This window comes from Anomaloglossus baeobatrachus, unplaced genomic scaffold (genome assembly GCF_048569485.1).
Source record: "Anomaloglossus baeobatrachus isolate aAnoBae1 unplaced genomic scaffold, aAnoBae1.hap1 Scaffold_420, whole genome shotgun sequence".
Taxonomy (NCBI): Eukaryota; Metazoa; Chordata; class Amphibia; order Anura; family Aromobatidae; genus Anomaloglossus; species Anomaloglossus baeobatrachus.
Genome location: NW_027443535.1, coordinates 1 through 20,230, shown reverse-complemented (window position 1 = coordinate 20,230; position 20,230 = coordinate 1). Strand labels below are relative to the sequence as shown.

Below are 20,230 nucleotides of genomic sequence, written 5' to 3'. Positions count from 1 at the left end.
AAAAGTGAATGGGCCAAATTGAGGTGCATATGAAGACGTATGCTTTCTTCCAATTCATTAAATCGGGCTAATATGAATCAGGTGAATTGAGTTCTGCTTTTGGAAACTGGGTTAAGAAGGGGTGCACCGTTCCTGGAGGTACTGCAATACCAGGTCAATGCGTGGAGTGGACAGAGCAAGCTCTTTTTCCATCTCCCTGTTCTAAAAATCCATTTAATATATGGTCCCCAGATAGGGGACGTATCAGATATTAAACTGATAAGAACAGATACTACACTTGATCTTAGCCAAAAGGCCGAGAAGCGATAACCAGAATTGGTTTGGGCCTCGAGTGGCACCCTGGCCTATGCCGGACACATCTTAGGGAGAGAGAGCGAGAGGGAGACAAACCCACGCCTACACAAGACATTTTGTCACCCAAGCCAACCCTTGAAAAGGCTGCTTTGCAGAGCCAAAACAAGAAGAATGGTGCGTTTTGCAGCCGCCGCCCACTGCAATGAATCTGAATAACTCCTCCTTTAGGGCGCAAGCAACTCCCCTCCCCCTTGCAGTCTTTCCAATTCACGATACAAAAAGACGGACAGGACAGGTTGCCTGACTTTCCGTCACTGCCACCCTTTGCCATCCTTACCCGTAGAAAGCCCTTTCATCATCCCCAAACCCTAATCTTTTCCCTTTCCTTCCCAGCCCCCAAACCCTGCCCTCTGTACCTTTCTCACCACCCGCTTCCCTTCTCCTGTCATCCCCCTACCACCCGGGAAAAAAAGAGATTGCCCCCTCCTTCCACTAGCCCACCCTCCCACCCAAAGAACAACTTCTTCTGCGCAGCTTGTTTTCTAGGCAGCAGCGCTATTGTGATGTCATCGGGGGGCATTGTGACAAGCCGCCAGTGTTCCGTCTCTTCATGTTGTGCACAGTTCAAACGGAAAATACATCAACAGGCAGACTACAGAAAAGCTTACTATCAAAGGTTAGAGGGGGGCTTTCTCAGAGGGCTTTTTACAGTTTTTCTATTCCCAATTAGCCGTTTAAGTGTACTTATTGAAAGTAGTAATTCTTTCATAGGCCGCCCTTTCTTAGTATTTGACGTTCCTTATATTGCGGTATGAGGCTTCGCAGTAGGTTGCAAACATTCATCACCCATGACTGTCCCCAATTGAGCTCAGAAGCTCAATGTCTATCATGACCTCTCTTTTAGAATGTCCAAGAGCAAGCAAACTATTCCTCCAGGAGAGGGCGCCAACAGACTACTAAAGAGATCATCATTACTCAAAGAAAACCCCAAAAACCAATGCATGATAGGAATAAACAGGTAACTTTCTTTGGAGTGGAAGCGGAGAGATCGCACCAGATGCCAATTCTAGATGTTATCACACCTGTGGTCACTGCAGCAGCAGGTGAATCCACTTTGTCCAAAAGGGATCTATTCCATTCAATTGCAAATGATCTAGATAAGACAGAGAACTGCAGCACGGGGACATAGCCGAGTTGGTCAGGTTGAGTGGTGATGAGTTTGCTATTTGGATGAATAAAGAAAGTCAAAAGTGTGAAAGATAAAAAACAAAAGGAGGAAGTGTGAAAAGTGAATGGGCCAAATTGAGGTGCATATGAAGACGTATGCTTTCTTCCAATTCATTAAATCGGGCTAATATGAATCAGGTGAATTGAGTTCTGCTTTTGGAAACTGGGTTAAGAAGGGGTGCACCGTTCCTGGAGGTACTGCAATACCAGGTCAATGCGTGGAGTGGACAGAGCAAGCTCTTTTTCCATCTCCCTGTTCTAAAAATCCATTTAATATATGGTCCCCAGATAGGGGACGTATCAGATATTAAACTGATAAGAACAGATACTACACTTGATCTTAGCCAAAAGGCCGAGAAGCGATAACCAGAATTGGTTTGGGCCTCGAGTGGCACCCTGGCCTATGCCGGACACATCTTAGGGAGAGAGAGCGAGAGGGAGACAAACCCACGCCTACACAAGACATTTTGTCACCCAAGCCAACCCTTGAAAAGGCTGCTTTGCAGAGCCAAAACAAGAAGAATGGTGCGTTTTGCAGCCGCCGCCCACTGCAATGAATCTGAATAACTCCTCCTTTAGGGCGCAAGCAACTCCCCTCCCCCTTGCAGTCTTTCCAATTCACGATACAAAAAGACGGACAGGACAGGTTGCCTGACTTTCCGTCACTGCCACCCTTTGCCATCCTTACCCGTAGAAAGCCCTTTCATCATCCCCAAACCCTAATCTTTTCCCTTTCCTTCCCAGCCCCCAAACCCTGCCCTCTGTACCTTTCTCACCACCCGCTTCCCTTCTCCTGTCATCCCCCTACCACCCGGGAAAAAAAGAGATTGCCCCCTCCTTCCACTAGCCCACCCTCCCACCCAAAGAACAACTTCTTCTGCGCAGCTTGTTTTCTAGGCAGCAGCGCTATTGTGATGTCATCGGGGGGCATTGTGACAAGCCGCCAGTGTTCCGTCTCTTCATGTTGTGCACAGTTCAAACGGAAAATACATCAACAGGCAGACTACAGAAAAGCTTACTATCAAAGGTTAGAGGGGGGCTTTCTCAGAGGGCTTTTTACAGTTTTTCTATTCCCAATTAGCCGTTTAAGTGTACTTATTGAAAGTAGTAATTCTTTCATAGGCCGCCCTTTCTTAGTATTTGACGTTCCTTATATTGCGGTATGAGGCTTCGCAGTAGGTTGCAAACATTCATCACCCATGACTGTCCCCAATTGAGCTCAGAAGCTCAATGTCTATCATGACCTCTCTTTTAGAATGTCCAAGAGCAAGCAAACTATTCCTCCAGGAGAGGGCGCCAACAGACTACTAAAGAGATCATCATTACTCAAAGAAAACCCCAAAAACCAATGCATGATAGGAATAAACAGGTAACTTTCTTTGGAGTGGAAGCGGAGAGATCGCACCAGATGCCAATTCTAGATGTTATCACACCTGTGGTCACTGCAGCAGCAGGTGAATCCACTTTGTCCAAAAGGGATCTATTCCATTCAATTGCAAATGATCTAGATAAGACAGAGAACTGCAGCACGGGGACATAGCCGAGTTGGTCAGGTTGAGTGGTGATGAGTTTGCTATTTGGATGAATAAAGAAAGTCAAAAGTGTGAAAGATAAAAAACAAAAGGAGGAAGTGTGAAAAGTGAATGGGCCAAATTGAGGTGCATATGAAGACGTATGCTTTCTTCCAATTCATTAAATCGGGCTAATATGAATCAGGTGAATTGAGTTCTGCTTTTGGAAACTGGGTTAAGAAGGGGTGCACCGTTCCTGGAGGTACTGCAATACCAGGTCAATGCGTGGAGTGGACAGAGCAAGCTCTTTTTCCATCTCCCTGTTCTAAAAATCCATTTAATATATGGTCCCCAGATAGGGGACGTATCAGATATTAAACTGATAAGAACAGATACTACACTTGATCTTAGCCAAAAGGCCGAGAAGCGATAACCAGAATTGGTTTGGGCCTCGAGTGGCACCCTGGCCTATGCCGGACACATCTTAGGGAGAGAGAGCGAGAGGGAGACAAACCCACGCCTACACAAGACATTTTGTCACCCAAGCCAACCCTTGAAAAGGCTGCTTTGCAGAGCCAAAACAAGAAGAATGGTGCGTTTTGCAGCCGCCGCCCACTGCAATGAATCTGAATAACTCCTCCTTTAGGGCGCAAGCAACTCCCCTCCCCCTTGCAGTCTTTCCAATTCACGATACAAAAAGACGGACAGGACAGGTTGCCTGACTTTCCGTCACTGCCACCCTTTGCCATCCTTACCCGTAGAAAGCCCTTTCATCATCCCCAAACCCTAATCTTTTCCCTTTCCTTCCCAGCCCCCAAACCCTGCCCTCTGTACCTTTCTCACCACCCGCTTCCCTTCTCCTGTCATCCCCCTACCACCCGGGAAAAAAAGAGATTGCCCCCTCCTTCCACTAGCCCACCCTCCCACCCAAAGAACAACTTCTTCTGCGCAGCTTGTTTTCTAGGCAGCAGCGCTATTGTGATGTCATCGGGGGGCATTGTGACAAGCCGCCAGTGTTCCGTCTCTTCATGTTGTGCACAGTTCAAACGGAAAATACATCAACAGGCAGACTACAGAAAAGCTTACTATCAAAGGTTAGAGGGGGGCTTTCTCAGAGGGCTTTTTACAGTTTTTCTATTCCCAATTAGCCGTTTAAGTGTACTTATTGAAAGTAGTAATTCTTTCATAGGCCGCCCTTTCTTAGTATTTGACGTTCCTTATATTGCGGTATGAGGCTTCGCAGTAGGTTGCAAACATTCATCACCCATGACTGTCCCCAATTGAGCTCAGAAGCTCAATGTCTATCATGACCTCTCTTTTAGAATGTCCAAGAGCAAGCAAACTATTCCTCCAGGAGAGGGCGCCAACAGACTACTAAAGAGATCATCATTACTCAAAGAAAACCCCAAAAACCAATGCATGATAGGAATAAACAGGTAACTTTCTTTGGAGTGGAAGCGGAGAGATCGCACCAGATGCCAATTCTAGATGTTATCACACCTGTGGTCACTGCAGCAGCAGGTGAATCCACTTTGTCCAAAAGGGATCTATTCCATTCAATTGCAAATGATCTAGATAAGACAGAGAACTGCAGCACGGGGACATAGCCGAGTTGGTCAGGTTGAGTGGTGATGAGTTTGCTATTTGGATGAATAAAGAAAGTCAAAAGTGTGAAAGATAAAAAACAAAAGGAGGAAGTGTGAAAAGTGAATGGGCCAAATTGAGGTGCATATGAAGACGTATGCTTTCTTCCAATTCATTAAATCGGGCTAATATGAATCAGGTGAATTGAGTTCTGCTTTTGGAAACTGGGTTAAGAAGGGGTGCACCGTTCCTGGAGGTACTGCAATACCAGGTCAATGCGTGGAGTGGACAGAGCAAGCTCTTTTTCCATCTCCCTGTTCTAAAAATCCATTTAATATATGGTCCCCAGATAGGGGACGTATCAGATATTAAACTGATAAGAACAGATACTACACTTGATCTTAGCCAAAAGGCCGAGAAGCGATAACCAGAATTGGTTTGGGCCTCGAGTGGCACCCTGGCCTATGCCGGACACATCTTAGGGAGAGAGAGCGAGAGGGAGACAAACCCACGCCTACACAAGACATTTTGTCACCCAAGCCAACCCTTGAAAAGGCTGCTTTGCAGAGCCAAAACAAGAAGAATGGTGCGTTTTGCAGCCGCCGCCCACTGCAATGAATCTGAATAACTCCTCCTTTAGGGCGCAAGCAACTCCCCTCCCCCTTGCAGTCTTTCCAATTCACGATACAAAAAGACGGACAGGACAGGTTGCCTGACTTTCCGTCACTGCCACCCTTTGCCATCCTTACCCGTAGAAAGCCCTTTCATCATCCCCAAACCCTAATCTTTTCCCTTTCCTTCCCAGCCCCCAAACCCTGCCCTCTGTACCTTTCTCACCACCCGCTTCCCTTCTCCTGTCATCCCCCTACCACCCGGGAAAAAAAGAGATTGCCCCCTCCTTCCACTAGCCCACCCTCCCACCCAAAGAACAACTTCTTCTGCGCAGCTTGTTTTCTAGGCAGCAGCGCTATTGTGATGTCATCGGGGGGCATTGTGACAAGCCGCCAGTGTTCCGTCTCTTCATGTTGTGCACAGTTCAAACGGAAAATACATCAACAGGCAGACTACAGAAAAGCTTACTATCAAAGGTTAGAGGGGGGCTTTCTCAGAGGGCTTTTTACAGTTTTTCTATTCCCAATTAGCCGTTTAAGTGTACTTATTGAAAGTAGTAATTCTTTCATAGGCCGCCCTTTCTTAGTATTTGACGTTCCTTATATTGCGGTATGAGGCTTCGCAGTAGGTTGCAAACATTCATCACCCATGACTGTCCCCAATTGAGCTCAGAAGCTCAATGTCTATCATGACCTCTCTTTTAGAATGTCCAAGAGCAAGCAAACTATTCCTCCAGGAGAGGGCGCCAACAGACTACTAAAGAGATCATCATTACTCAAAGAAAACCCCAAAAACCAATGCATGATAGGAATAAACAGGTAACTTTCTTTGGAGTGGAAGCGGAGAGATCGCACCAGATGCCAATTCTAGATGTTATCACACCTGTGGTCACTGCAGCAGCAGGTGAATCCACTTTGTCCAAAAGGGATCTATTCCATTCAATTGCAAATGATCTAGATAAGACAGAGAACTGCAGCACGGGGACATAGCCGAGTTGGTCAGGTTGAGTGGTGATGAGTTTGCTATTTGGATGAATAAAGAAAGTCAAAAGTGTGAAAGATAAAAAACAAAAGGAGGAAGTGTGAAAAGTGAATGGGCCAAATTGAGGTGCATATGAAGACGTATGCTTTCTTCCAATTCATTAAATCGGGCTAATATGAATCAGGTGAATTGAGTTCTGCTTTTGGAAACTGGGTTAAGAAGGGGTGCACCGTTCCTGGAGGTACTGCAATACCAGGTCAATGCGTGGAGTGGACAGAGCAAGCTCTTTTTCCATCTCCCTGTTCTAAAAATCCATTTAATATATGGTCCCCAGATAGGGGACGTATCAGATATTAAACTGATAAGAACAGATTTTGATTTAATGAAGCTTTCCAAAGCACCGCAAAAAATGCATGACCGAAGTCACACCAAAAACAGTGCCAAGGCTAGGATTCGTGTGGACCCCTCCGTGAGGAGAGGGTCCCCAAAAATCAACCCCGTCCCTCCGAGCCAGAAGGCCACAGCAAGGGTCAGGGATCTTCGGTGCTCCCCCAAGCCGAAGCCTGGTTGAGCCTTGTCGTTGCTCCCAGCGTCCACCCAGGCATCTTACCCAAGTGGAGTAGAGAGCTACTAGTTGTTGGTTTCGCAGCCGAAACTGCCCGGACCGTCAACCGGTGTTGGTTTCTCAGCCCAAGGCTAACCGGACCTCCAACCGGGTGTTGGTTTCTCAGCCGAAGCTGACCCGGACCTCCAACCGGGTGTTGGTTTCTCAGCCGAAGCTGACCCAGACCTCCAACCGGGTGTTGGTTTCTCAGCCGAAGCTGACCCGGACCTCCAACCGGGTGTTGGTTTCTCAGCAAAAAGCTGAACGGACCTCCGACCATGATTATAAAAATTTCCCTTCCTAGCCAGAAGGCCGGGATAGAGCAATATGCTCAGAAAGTATGAAAGGGCAAGGTACGGTGTGCTACAGAGCCCAAGGCTCGCCGGGGTCCCAAGCCAGCAAGCTCAGACTCACTCCAGGGTCGTCAGTCCTGGGGCACATTGCACCATAGCCCCCACACTTACTCAGTCTAATAGCCTCGATCCTGGTAGGGCCATGTTTTCCTCTAGATGAATATACTATACATTAAGAGTACTAGCAAGCGCAACCTTCCAGTGTGCATTGCATCTGCCGAGCCTCACAGATACTACACTTGATCTTAGCCAAAAGGCCGAGAAGCGATAACCAGAATTGGTTTGGGCCTCGAGTGGCACCCTGGCCTATGCCGGACACATCTTAGGGAGAGAGAGCGAGAGGGAGACAAACCCACGCCTACACAAGACATTTTGTCACCCAAGCCAACCCTTGAAAAGGCTGCTTTGCAGAGCCAAAACAAGAAGAATGGTGCGTTTTGCAGCCGCCGCCCACTGCAATGAATCTGAATAACTCCTCCTTTAGGGCGCAAGCAACTCCCCTCCCCCTTGCAGTCTTTCCAATTCACGATACAAAAAGACGGACAGGACAGGTTGCCTGACTTTCCGTCACTGCCACCCTTTGCCATCCTTACCCGTAGAAAGCCCTTTCATCATCCCCAAACCCTAATCTTTTCCCTTTCCTTCCCAGCCCCCAAACCCTGCCCTCTGTACCTTTCTCACCACCCGCTTCCCTTCTCCTGTCATCCCCCTACCACCCGGGAAAAAAAGAGATTGCCCCCTCCTTCCACTAGCCCACCCTCCCACCCAAAGAACAACTTCTTCTGCGCAGCTTGTTTTCTAGGCAGCAGCGCTATTGTGATGTCATCGGGGGGCATTGTGACAAGCCGCCAGTGTTCCGTCTCTTCATGTTGTGCACAGTTCAAACGGAAAATACATCAACAGGCAGACTACAGAAAAGCTTACTATCAAAGGTTAGAGGGGGGCTTTCTCAGAGGGCTTTTTACAGTTTTTCTATTCCCAATTAGCCGTTTAAGTGTACTTATTGAAAGTAGTAATTCTTTCATAGGCCGCCCTTTCTTAGTATTTGACGTTCCTTATATTGCGGTATGAGGCTTCGCAGTAGGTTGCAAACATTCATCACCCATGACTGTCCCCAATTGAGCTCAGAAGCTCAATGTCTATCATGACCTCTCTTTTAGAATGTCCAAGAGCAAGCAAACTATTCCTCCAGGAGAGGGCGCCAACAGACTACTAAAGAGATCATCATTACTCAAAGAAAACCCCAAAAACCAATGCATGATAGGAATAAACAGGTAACTTTCTTTGGAGTGGAAGCGGAGAGATCGCACCAGATGCCAATTCTAGATGTTATCACACCTGTGGTCACTGCAGCAGCAGGTGAATCCACTTTGTCCAAAAGGGATCTATTCCATTCAATTGCAAATGATCTAGATAAGACAGAGAACTGCAGCACGGGGACATAGCCGAGTTGGTCAGGTTGAGTGGTGATGAGTTTGCTATTTGGATGAATAAAGAAAGTCAAAAGTGTGAAAGATAAAAAACAAAAGGAGGAAGTGTGAAAAGTGAATGGGCCAAATTGAGGTGCATATGAAGACGTATGCTTTCTTCCAATTCATTAAATCGGGCTAATATGAATCAGGTGAATTGAGTTCTGCTTTTGGAAACTGGGTTAAGAAGGGGTGCACCGTTCCTGGAGGTACTGCAATACCAGGTCAATGCGTGGAGTGGACAGAGCAAGCTCTTTTTCCATCTCCCTGTTCTAAAAATCCATTTAATATATGGTCCCCAGATAGGGGACGTATCAGATATTAAACTGATAAGAACAGATACTACACTTGATCTTAGCCAAAAGGCCGAGAAGCGATAACCAGAATTGGTTTGGGCCTCGAGTGGCACCCTGGCCTATGCCGGACACATCTTAGGGAGAGAGAGCGAGAGGGAGACAAACCCACGCCTACACAAGACATTTTGTCACCCAAGCCAACCCTTGAAAAGGCTGCTTTGCAGAGCCAAAACAAGAAGAATGGTGCGTTTTGCAGCCGCCGCCCACTGCAATGAATCTGAATAACTCCTCCTTTAGGGCGCAAGCAACTCCCCTCCCCCTTGCAGTCTTTCCAATTCACGATACAAAAAGACGGACAGGACAGGTTGCCTGACTTTCCGTCACTGCCACCCTTTGCCATCCTTACCCGTAGAAAGCCCTTTCATCATCCCCAAACCCTAATCTTTTCCCTTTCCTTCCCAGCCCCCAAACCCTGCCCTCTGTACCTTTCTCACCACCCGCTTCCCTTCTCCTGTCATCCCCCTACCACCCGGGAAAAAAAGAGATTGCCCCCTCCTTCCACTAGCCCACCCTCCCACCCAAAGAACAACTTCTTCTGCGCAGCTTGTTTTCTAGGCAGCAGCGCTATTGTGATGTCATCGGGGGGCATTGTGACAAGCCGCCAGTGTTCCGTCTCTTCATGTTGTGCACAGTTCAAACGGAAAATACATCAACAGGCAGACTACAGAAAAGCTTACTATCAAAGGTTAGAGGGGGGCTTTCTCAGAGGGCTTTTTACAGTTTTTCTATTCCCAATTAGCCGTTTAAGTGTACTTATTGAAAGTAGTAATTCTTTCATAGGCCGCCCTTTCTTAGTATTTGACGTTCCTTATATTGCGGTATGAGGCTTCGCAGTAGGTTGCAAACATTCATCACCCATGACTGTCCCCAATTGAGCTCAGAAGCTCAATGTCTATCATGACCTCTCTTTTAGAATGTCCAAGAGCAAGCAAACTATTCCTCCAGGAGAGGGCGCCAACAGACTACTAAAGAGATCATCATTACTCAAAGAAAACCCCAAAAACCAATGCATGATAGGAATAAACAGGTAACTTTCTTTGGAGTGGAAGCGGAGAGATCGCACCAGATGCCAATTCTAGATGTTATCACACCTGTGGTCACTGCAGCAGCAGGTGAATCCACTTTGTCCAAAAGGGATCTATTCCATTCAATTGCAAATGATCTAGATAAGACAGAGAACTGCAGCACGGGGACATAGCCGAGTTGGTCAGGTTGAGTGGTGATGAGTTTGCTATTTGGATGAATAAAGAAAGTCAAAAGTGTGAAAGATAAAAAACAAAAGGAGGAAGTGTGAAAAGTGAATGGGCCAAATTGAGGTGCATATGAAGACGTATGCTTTCTTCCAATTCATTAAATCGGGCTAATATGAATCAGGTGAATTGAGTTCTGCTTTTGGAAACTGGGTTAAGAAGGGGTGCACCGTTCCTGGAGGTACTGCAATACCAGGTCAATGCGTGGAGTGGACAGAGCAAGCTCTTTTTCCATCTCCCTGTTCTAAAAATCCATTTAATATATGGTCCCCAGATAGGGGACGTATCAGATATTAAACTGATAAGAACAGATACTACACTTGATCTTAGCCAAAAGGCCGAGAAGCGATAACCAGAATTGGTTTGGGCCTCGAGTGGCACCCTGGCCTATGCCGGACACATCTTAGGGAGAGAGAGCGAGAGGGAGACAAACCCACGCCTACACAAGACATTTTGTCACCCAAGCCAACCCTTGAAAAGGCTGCTTTGCAGAGCCAAAACAAGAAGAATGGTGCGTTTTGCAGCCGCCGCCCACTGCAATGAATCTGAATAACTCCTCCTTTAGGGCGCAAGCAACTCCCCTCCCCCTTGCAGTCTTTCCAATTCACGATACAAAAAGACGGACAGGACAGGTTGCCTGACTTTCCGTCACTGCCACCCTTTGCCATCCTTACCCGTAGAAAGCCCTTTCATCATCCCCAAACCCTAATCTTTTCCCTTTCCTTCCCAGCCCCCAAACCCTGCCCTCTGTACCTTTCTCACCACCCGCTTCCCTTCTCCTGTCATCCCCCTACCACCCGGGAAAAAAAGAGATTGCCCCCTCCTTCCACTAGCCCACCCTCCCACCCAAAGAACAACTTCTTCTGCGCAGCTTGTTTTCTAGGCAGCAGCGCTATTGTGATGTCATCGGGGGGCATTGTGACAAGCCGCCAGTGTTCCGTCTCTTCATGTTGTGCACAGTTCAAACGGAAAATACATCAACAGGCAGACTACAGAAAAGCTTACTATCAAAGGTTAGAGGGGGGCTTTCTCAGAGGGCTTTTTACAGTTTTTCTATTCCCAATTAGCCGTTTAAGTGTACTTATTGAAAGTAGTAATTCTTTCATAGGCCGCCCTTTCTTAGTATTTGACGTTCCTTATATTGCGGTATGAGGCTTCGCAGTAGGTTGCAAACATTCATCACCCATGACTGTCCCCAATTGAGCTCAGAAGCTCAATGTCTATCATGACCTCTCTTTTAGAATGTCCAAGAGCAAGCAAACTATTCCTCCAGGAGAGGGCGCCAACAGACTACTAAAGAGATCATCATTACTCAAAGAAAACCCCAAAAACCAATGCATGATAGGAATAAACAGGTAACTTTCTTTGGAGTGGAAGCGGAGAGATCGCACCAGATGCCAATTCTAGATGTTATCACACCTGTGGTCACTGCAGCAGCAGGTGAATCCACTTTGTCCAAAAGGGATCTATTCCATTCAATTGCAAATGATCTAGATAAGACAGAGAACTGCAGCACGGGGACATAGCCGAGTTGGTCAGGTTGAGTGGTGATGAGTTTGCTATTTGGATGAATAAAGAAAGTCAAAAGTGTGAAAGATAAAAAACAAAAGGAGGAAGTGTGAAAAGTGAATGGGCCAAATTGAGGTGCATATGAAGACGTATGCTTTCTTCCAATTCATTAAATCGGGCTAATATGAATCAGGTGAATTGAGTTCTGCTTTTGGAAACTGGGTTAAGAAGGGGTGCACCGTTCCTGGAGGTACTGCAATACCAGGTCAATGCGTGGAGTGGACAGAGCAAGCTCTTTTTCCATCTCCCTGTTCTAAAAATCCATTTAATATATGGTCCCCAGATAGGGGACGTATCAGATATTAAACTGATAAGAACAGATACTACACTTGATCTTAGCCAAAAGGCCGAGAAGCGATAACCAGAATTGGTTTGGGCCTCGAGTGGCACCCTGGCCTATGCCGGACACATCTTAGGGAGAGAGAGCAAGAGGGAGACAAACCCACGCCTACACAAGACATTTTGTCACCCAAGCCAACCCTTGAAAAGGCTGCTTTGCAGAGCCAAAACAAGAAGAATGGTGCGTTTTGCAGCCGCCGCCCACTGCAATGAATCTGAATAACTCCTCCTTTAGGGCGCAAGCAACTCCCCTCCCCCTTGCAGTCTTTCCAATTCACGATACAAAAAGACGGACAGGACAGGTTGCCTGACTTTCCGTCACTGCCACCCTTTGCCATCCTTACCCGTAGAAAGCCCTTTCATCATCCCCAAACCCTAATCTTTTCCCTTTCCTTCCCAGCCCCCAAACCCTGCCCTCTGTACCTTTCTCACCACCCGCTTCCCTTCTCCTGTCATCCCCCTACCACCCGGGAAAAAAAGAGATTGCCCCCTCCTTCCACTAGCCCACCCTCCCACCCAAAGAACAACTTCTTCTGCGCAGCTTGTTTTCTAGGCAGCAGCGCTATTGTGATGTCATCGGGGGGCATTGTGACAAGCCGCCAGTGTTCCGTCTCTTCATGTTGTGCACAGTTCAAACGGAAAATACATCAACAGGCAGACTACAGAAAAGCTTACTATCAAAGGTTAGAGGGGGGCTTTCTCAGAGGGCTTTTTACAGTTTTTCTATTCCCAATTAGCCGTTTAAGTGTACTTATTGAAAGTAGTAATTCTTTCATAGGCCGCCCTTTCTTAGTATTTGACGTTCCTTATATTGCGGTATGAGGCTTCGCAGTAGGTTGCAAACATTCATCACCCATGACTGTCCCCAATTGAGCTCAGAAGCTCAATGTCTATCATGACCTCTCTTTTAGAATGTCCAAGAGCAAGCAAACTATTCCTCCAGGAGAGGGCGCCAACAGACTACTAAAGAGATCATCATTACTCAAAGAAAACCCCAAAAACCAATGCATGATAGGAATAAACAGGTAACTTTCTTTGGAGTGGAAGCGGAGAGATCGCACCAGATGCCAATTCTAGATGTTATCACACCTGTGGTCACTGCAGCAGCAGGTGAATCCACTTTGTCCAAAAGGGATCTATTCCATTCAATTGCAAATGATCTAGATAAGACAGAGAACTGCAGCACGGGGACATAGCCGAGTTGGTCAGGTTGAGTGGTGATGAGTTTGCTATTTGGATGAATAAAGAAAGTCAAAAGTGTGAAAGATAAAAAACAAAAGGAGGAAGTGTGAAAAGTGAATGGGCCAAATTGAGGTGCATATGAAGACGTATGCTTTCTTCCAATTCATTAAATCGGGCTAATATGAATCAGGTGAATTGAGTTCTGCTTTTGGAAACTGGGTTAAGAAGGGGTGCACCGTTCCTGGAGGTACTGCAATACCAGGTCAATGCGTGGAGTGGACAGAGCAAGCTCTTTTTCCATCTCCCTGTTCTAAAAATCCATTTAATATATGGTCCCCAGATAGGGGACGTATCAGATATTAAACTGATAAGAACAGATACTACACTTGATCTTAGCCAAAAGGCCGAGAAGCGATAACCAGAATTGGTTTGGGCCTCGAGTGGCACCCTGGCCTATGCCGGACACATCTTAGGGAGAGAGAGCGAGAGGGAGACAAACCCACGCCTACACAAGACATTTTGTCACCCAAGCCAACCCTTGAAAAGGCTGCTTTGCAGAGCCAAAACAAGAAGAATGGTGCGTTTTGCAGCCGCCGCCCACTGCAATGAATCTGAATAACTCCTCCTTTAGGGCGCAAGCAACTCCCCTCCCCCTTGCAGTCTTTCCAATTCACGATACAAAAAGACGGACAGGACAGGTTGCCTGACTTTCCGTCACTGCCACCCTTTGCCATCCTTACCCGTAGAAAGCCCTTTCATCATCCCCAAACCCTAATCTTTTCCCTTTCCTTCCCAGCCCCCAAACCCTGCCCTCTGTACCTTTCTCACCACCCGCTTCCCTTCTCCTGTCATCCCCCTACCACCCGGGAAAAAAAGAGATTGCCCCCTCCTTCCACTAGCCCACCCTCCCACCCAAAGAACAACTTCTTCTGCGCAGCTTGTTTTCTAGGCAGCAGCGCTATTGTGATGTCATCGGGGGGCATTGTGACAAGCCGCCAGTGTTCCGTCTCTTCATGTTGTGCACAGTTCAAACGGAAAATACATCAACAGGCAGACTACAGAAAAGCTTACTATCAAAGGTTAGAGGGGGGCTTTCTCAGAGGGCTTTTTACAGTTTTTCTATTCCCAATTAGCCGTTTAAGTGTACTTATTGAAAGTAGTAATTCTTTCATAGGCCGCCCTTTCTTAGTATTTGACGTTCCTTATATTGCGGTATGAGGCTTCGCAGTAGGTTGCAAACATTCATCACCCATGACTGTCCCCAATTGAGCTCAGAAGCTCAATGTCTATCATGACCTCTCTTTTAGAATGTCCAAGAGCAAGCAAACTATTCCTCCAGGAGAGGGCGCCAACAGACTACTAAAGAGATCATCATTACTCAAAGAAAACCCCAAAAACCAATGCATGATAGGAATAAACAGGTAACTTTCTTTGGAGTGGAAGCGGAGAGATCGCACCAGATGCCAATTCTAGATGTTATCACACCTGTGGTCACTGCAGCAGCAGGTGAATCCACTTTGTCCAAAAGGGATCTATTCCATTCAATTGCAAATGATCTAGATAAGACAGAGAACTGCAGCACGGGGACATAGCCGAGTTGGTCAGGTTGAGTGGTGATGAGTTTGCTATTTGGATGAATAAAGAAAGTCAAAAGTGTGAAAGATAAAAAACAAAAGGAGGAAGTGTGAAAAGTGAATGGGCCAAATTGAGGTGCATATGAAGACGTATGCTTTCTTCCAATTCATTAAATCGGGCTAATATGAATCAGGTGAATTGAGTTCTGCTTTTGGAAACTGGGTTAAGAAGGGGTGCACCGTTCCTGGAGGTACTGCAATACCAGGTCAATGCGTGGAGTGGACAGAGCAAGCTCTTTTTCCATCTCCCTGTTCTAAAAATCCATTTAATATATGGTCCCCAGATAGGGGACGTATCAGATATTAAACTGATAAGAACAGATACTACACTTGATCTTAGCCAAAAGGCCGAGAAGCGATAACCAGAATTGGTTTGGGCCTCGAGTGGCACCCTGGCCTATGCCGGACACATCTTAGGGAGAGAGAGCGAGAGGGAGACAAACCCACGCCTACACAAGACATTTTGTCACCCAAGCCAACCCTTGAAAAGGCTGCTTTGCAGAGCCAAAACAAGAAGAATGGTGCGTTTTGCAGCCGCCGCCCACTGCAATGAATCTGAATAACTCCTCCTTTAGGGCGCAAGCAACTCCCCTCCCCCTTGCAGTCTTTCCAATTCACGATACAAAAAGACGGACAGGACAGGTTGCCTGACTTTCCGTCACTGCCACCCTTTGCCATCCTTACCCGTAGAAAGCCCTTTCATCATCCCCAAACCCTAATCTTTTCCCTTTCCTTCCCAGCCCCCAAACCCTGCCCTCTGTACCTTTCTCACCACCCGCTTCCCTTCTCCTGTCATCCCCCTACCACCCGGGAAAAAAAGAGATTGCCCCCTCCTTCCACTAGCCCACCCTCCCACCCAAAGAACAACTTCTTCTGCGCAGCTTGTTTTCTAGGCAGCAGCGCTATTGTGATGTCATCGGGGGGCATTGTGACAAGCCGCCAGTGTTCCGTCTCTTCATGTTGTGCACAGTTCAAACGGAAAATACATCAACAGGCAGACTACAGAAAAGCTTACTATCAAAGGTTAGAGGGGGGCTTTCTCAGAGGGCTTTTTACAGTTTTTCTATTCCCAATTAGCCGTTTAAGTGTACTTATTGAAAGTAGTAATTCTTTCATAGGCCGCCCTTTCTTAGTATTTGACGTTCCTTATATTGCGGTATGAGGCTTCGCAGTAGGTTGCAAACATTCATCACCCATGACTGTCCCCAATTGAGCTCAGAAGCTCAATGTCTATCATGACCTCTCTTTTAGAATGTCCAAGAGCAAGCAAACTATTCCTCCAGGAGAGGGCGCCAACAGACTACTAAAGAGATCATCATTACTCAAAGAAAACCCCAAAAACCAATGCATGATAGGAATAAACAGGTAACTTTCTTTGGAGTGGAAGCGGAGAGATCGCACCAGATGCCAATTCTAGATGTTATCACACCTGTGGTCACTGCAGCAGCAGGTGAATCCACTTTGTCCAAAAGGGATCTATTCCATTCAATTGCAAATGATCTAGATAAGACAGAGAACTGCAGCACGGGGACATAGCCGAGTTGGTCAGGTTGAGTGGTGATGAGTTTGCTATTTGGATGAATAAAGAAAGTCAAAAGTGTGAAAGATAAAAAACAAAAGGAGGAAGTGTGAAAAGTGAATGGGCCAAATTGAGGTGCATATGAAGACGTATGCTTTCTTCCAATTCATTAAATCGGGCTAATATGAATCAGGTGAATTGAGTTCTGCTTTTGGAAACTGGGTTAAGAAGGGGTGCACCGTTCCTGGAGGTACTGCAATACCAGGTCAATGCGTGGAGTGGACAGAGCAAGCTCTTTTTCCATCTCCCTGTTCTAAAAATCCATTTAATATATGGTCCCCAGATAGGGGACGTATCAGATATTAAACTGATAAGAACAGATACTACACTTGATCTTAGCCAAAAGGCCGAGAAGCGATAACCAGAATTGGTTTGGGCCTCGAGTGGCACCCTGGCCTATGCCGGACACATCTTAGGGAGAGAGAGCGAGAGGGAGACAAACCCACGCCTACACAAGACATTTTGTCACCCAAGCCAACCCTTGAAAAGGCTGCTTTGCAGAGCCAAAACAAGAAGAATGGTGCGTTTTGCAGCCGCCGCCCACTGCAATGAATCTGAATAACTCCTCCTTTAGGGCGCAAGCAACTCCCCTCCCCCTTGCAGTCTTTCCAATTCACGATACAAAAAGACGGACAGGACAGGTTGCCTGACTTTCCGTCACTGCCACCCTTTGCCATCCTTACCCGTAGAAAGCCCTTTCATCATCCCCAAACCCTAATCTTTTCCCTTTCCTTCCCAGCCCCCAAACCCTGCCCTCTGTACCTTTCTCACCACCCGCTTCCCTTCTCCTGTCATCCCCCTACCACCCGGGAAAAAAAGAGATTGCCCCCTCCTTCCACTAGCCCACCCTCCCACCCAAAGAACAACTTCTTCTGCGCAGCTTGTTTTCTAGGCAGCAGCGCTATTGTGATGTCATCGGGGGGCATTGTGACAAGCCGCCAGTGTTCCGTCTCTTCATGTTGTGCACAGTTCAAACGGAAAATACATCAACAGGCAGACTACAGAAAAGCTTACTATCAAAGGTTAGAGGGGGGCTTTCTCAGAGGGCTTTTTACAGTTTTTCTATTCCCAATTAGCCGTTTAAGTGTACTTATTGAAAGTAGTAATTCTTTCATAGGCCGCCCTTTCTTAGTATTTGACGTTCCTTATATTGCGGTATGAGGCTTCGCAGTAGGTTGCAAACATTCATCACCCATGACTGTCCCCAATTGAGCTCAGAAGCTCAATGTCTATCATGACCTCTCTTTTAGAATGTCCAAGAGCAAGCAAACTATTCCTCCAGGAGAGGGCGCCAACAGACTACTAAAGAGATCATCATTACTCAAAGAAAACCCCAAAAACCAATGCATGATAGGAATAAACAGGTAACTTTCTTTGGAGTGGAAGCGGAGAGATCGCACCAGATGCCAATTCTAGATGTTATCACACCTGTGGTCACTGCAGCAGCAGGTGAATCCACTTTGTCCAAAAGGGATCTATTCCATTCAATTGCAAATGATCTAGATAAGACAGAGAACTGCAGCACGGGGACATAGCCGAGTTGGTCAGGTTGAGTGGTGATGAGTTTGCTATTTGGATGAATAAAGAAAGTCAAAAGTGTGAAAGATAAAAAACAAAAGGAGGAAGTGTGAAAAGTGAATGGGCCAAATTGAGGTGCATATGAAGACGTATGCTTTCTTCCAATTCATTAAATCGGGCTAATATGAATCAGGTGAATTGAGTTCTGCTTTTGGAAACTGGGTTAAGAAGGGGTGCACCGTTCCTGGAGGTACTGCAATACCAGGTCAATGCGTGGAGTGGACAGAGCAAGCTCTTTTTCCATCTCCCTGTTCTAAAAATCCATTTAATATATGGTCCCCAGATAGGGGACGTATCAGATATTAAACTGATAAGAACAGATACTACACTTGATCTTAGCCAAAAGGCCGAGAAGCGATAACCAGAATTGGTTTGGGCCTCGAGTGGCACCCTGGCCTATGCCGGACACATCTTAGGGAGAGAGAGCGAGAGGGAGACAAACCCACGCCTACACAAGACATTTTGTCACCCAAGCCAACCCTTGAAAAGGCTGCTTTGCAGAGCCAAAACAAGAAGAATGGTGCGTTTTGCAGCCGCCGCCCACTGCAATGAATCTGAATAACTCCTCCTTTAGGGCGCAAGCAACTCCCCTCCCCCTTGCAGTCTTTCCAATTCACGATACAAAAAGACGGACAGGACAGGTTGCCTGACTTTCCGTCACTGCCACCCTTTGCCATCCTTACCCGTAGAAAGCCCTTTCATCATCCCCAAACCCTAATCTTTTCCCTTTCCTTCCCAGCCCCCAAACCCTGCCCTCTGTACCTTTCTCACCACCCGCTTCCCTTCTCCTGTCATCCCCCTACCACCCGGGAAAAAAAGAGATTGCCCCCTCCTTCCACTAGCCCACCCTCCCACCCAAAGAACAACTTCTTCTGCGCAGCTTGTTTTCTAGGCAGCAGCGCTATTGTGATGTCATCGGGGGGCATTGTGACAAGCCGCCAGTGTTCCGTCTCTTCATGTTGTGCACAGTTCAAACGGAAAATACATCAACAGGCAGACTACAGAAAAGCTTACTATCAAAGGTTAGAGGGGGGCTTTCTCAGAGGGCTTTTTACAGTTTTTCTATTCCCAATTAGCCGTTTAAGTGTACTTATTGAAAGTAGTAATTCTTTCATAGGCCGCCCTTTCTTAGTATTTGACGTTCCTTATATTGCGGTATGAGGCTTCGCAGTAGGTTGCAAACATTCATCACCCATGACTGTCCCCAATTGAGCTCAGAAGCTCAATGTCTATCATGACCTCTCTTTTAGAATGTCCAAGAGCAAGCAAACTATTCCTCCAGGAGAGGGCGCCAACAGACTACTAAAGAGATCATCATTACTCAAAGAAAACCCCAAAAACCAATGCATGATAGGAATAAACAGGTAACTTTCTTTGGAGTGGAAGCGGAGAGATCGCACCAGATGCCAATTCTAGATGTTATCACACCTGTGGTCACTGCAGCAGCAGGTGAATCCACTTTGTCCAAAAGGGATCTATTCCATTCAATTGCAAATGATCTAGATAAGACAGAGAACTGCAGCACGGGGACATAGCCGAGTTGGTCAGGTTGAGTGGTGATGAGTTTGCTATTTGGATGAATAAAGAAAGTCAAAAGTGTGAAAGATAAAAAACAAAAGGAGGAAGTGTGAAAAGTGAATGGGCCAAATTGAGGTGCATATGAAGACGTATGCTTTCTTCCAATTCATTAAATCGGGCTAATATGAATCAGGTGAATTGAGTTCTGCTTTTGGAAACTGGGTTAAGAAGGGGTGCACCGTTCCTGGAGGTACTGCAATACCAGGTCAATGCGTGGAGTGGACAGAGCAAGCTCTTTTTCCATCTCCCTGTTCTAAAAATCCATTTAATATATGGTCCCCAGATAGGGGACGTATCAGATATTAAACTGATAAGAACAGATACTACACTTGATCTTAGCCAAAAGGCCGAGAAGCGATAACCAGAATTGGTTTGGGCCTCGAGTGGCACCCTGGCCTATGCCGGACACATCTTAGGGAGAGAGAGCGAGAGGGAGACAAACCCACGCCTACACAAGACATTTTGTCACCCAAGCCAACCCTTGAAAAGGCTGCTTTGCAGAGCCAAAACAAGAAGAATGGTGCGTTTTG

The 20,230-nt window shown here is 46.6% G+C and overlaps 13 non-coding genes and 1 pseudogene across 13 annotated transcripts; all 14 read right to left on the bottom strand.

Annotated features, from left to right (window-relative positions):
* Window positions 1-116: 116 nt before the first annotated feature.
* Window positions 117-307, bottom strand: LOC142278840 (U2 spliceosomal RNA). The gene has a single exon (XR_012741626.1). It is a non-coding gene; the product is annotated as a U2 spliceosomal RNA (small nuclear RNA).
* Window positions 308-1,694: 1,387 nt separating this feature from the next.
* On the bottom strand, window positions 1,695-1,885 carry LOC142278828 (U2 spliceosomal RNA). The gene has a single exon (XR_012741615.1). It is a non-coding gene; the product is annotated as a U2 spliceosomal RNA (small nuclear RNA).
* A 1,387-nt stretch (window positions 1,886-3,272) lies between these two features.
* Window positions 3,273-3,463, bottom strand: LOC142278816 (U2 spliceosomal RNA). The gene has a single exon (XR_012741604.1). It is a non-coding gene; the product is annotated as a U2 spliceosomal RNA (small nuclear RNA).
* Window positions 3,464-4,850: 1,387 nt separating this feature from the next.
* Window positions 4,851-5,041, bottom strand: LOC142278804 (U2 spliceosomal RNA). The gene has a single exon (XR_012741593.1). It is a non-coding gene; the product is annotated as a U2 spliceosomal RNA (small nuclear RNA).
* Window positions 5,042-6,428: 1,387 nt separating this feature from the next.
* Window positions 6,429-6,624, bottom strand: LOC142278882 (U2 spliceosomal RNA). Its single transcript, XR_012741662.1, has one exon. It is a non-coding gene; the product is annotated as a U2 spliceosomal RNA (small nuclear RNA).
* A 684-nt stretch (window positions 6,625-7,308) lies between these two features.
* On the bottom strand, window positions 7,309-7,435 carry LOC142278892 (U2 spliceosomal RNA; annotated as a pseudogene).
* A 1,387-nt stretch (window positions 7,436-8,822) lies between these two features.
* LOC142278792 (U2 spliceosomal RNA) lies at window positions 8,823-9,013 on the bottom strand. The gene has a single exon (XR_012741582.1). It is a non-coding gene; the product is annotated as a U2 spliceosomal RNA (small nuclear RNA).
* Window positions 9,014-10,400: 1,387 nt separating this feature from the next.
* On the bottom strand, window positions 10,401-10,591 carry LOC142278779 (U2 spliceosomal RNA). Its single transcript, XR_012741571.1, has one exon. It is a non-coding gene; the product is annotated as a U2 spliceosomal RNA (small nuclear RNA).
* A 1,387-nt stretch (window positions 10,592-11,978) lies between these two features.
* LOC142278767 (U2 spliceosomal RNA) lies at window positions 11,979-12,169 on the bottom strand. The gene has a single exon (XR_012741560.1). It is a non-coding gene; the product is annotated as a U2 spliceosomal RNA (small nuclear RNA).
* Window positions 12,170-13,556: 1,387 nt separating this feature from the next.
* Window positions 13,557-13,747, bottom strand: LOC142278755 (U2 spliceosomal RNA). Its single transcript, XR_012741549.1, has one exon. It is a non-coding gene; the product is annotated as a U2 spliceosomal RNA (small nuclear RNA).
* A 1,387-nt stretch (window positions 13,748-15,134) lies between these two features.
* Window positions 15,135-15,325, bottom strand: LOC142278930 (U2 spliceosomal RNA). The gene has a single exon (XR_012741697.1). It is a non-coding gene; the product is annotated as a U2 spliceosomal RNA (small nuclear RNA).
* A 1,387-nt stretch (window positions 15,326-16,712) lies between these two features.
* Window positions 16,713-16,903, bottom strand: LOC142278918 (U2 spliceosomal RNA). The gene has a single exon (XR_012741686.1). It is a non-coding gene; the product is annotated as a U2 spliceosomal RNA (small nuclear RNA).
* Window positions 16,904-18,290: 1,387 nt separating this feature from the next.
* LOC142278906 (U2 spliceosomal RNA) lies at window positions 18,291-18,481 on the bottom strand. The gene has a single exon (XR_012741675.1). It is a non-coding gene; the product is annotated as a U2 spliceosomal RNA (small nuclear RNA).
* Window positions 18,482-19,868: 1,387 nt separating this feature from the next.
* LOC142278871 (U2 spliceosomal RNA) lies at window positions 19,869-20,059 on the bottom strand. Its single transcript, XR_012741652.1, has one exon. It is a non-coding gene; the product is annotated as a U2 spliceosomal RNA (small nuclear RNA).
* Between the last annotated feature and the right edge of the window lie 171 nt (window positions 20,060-20,230).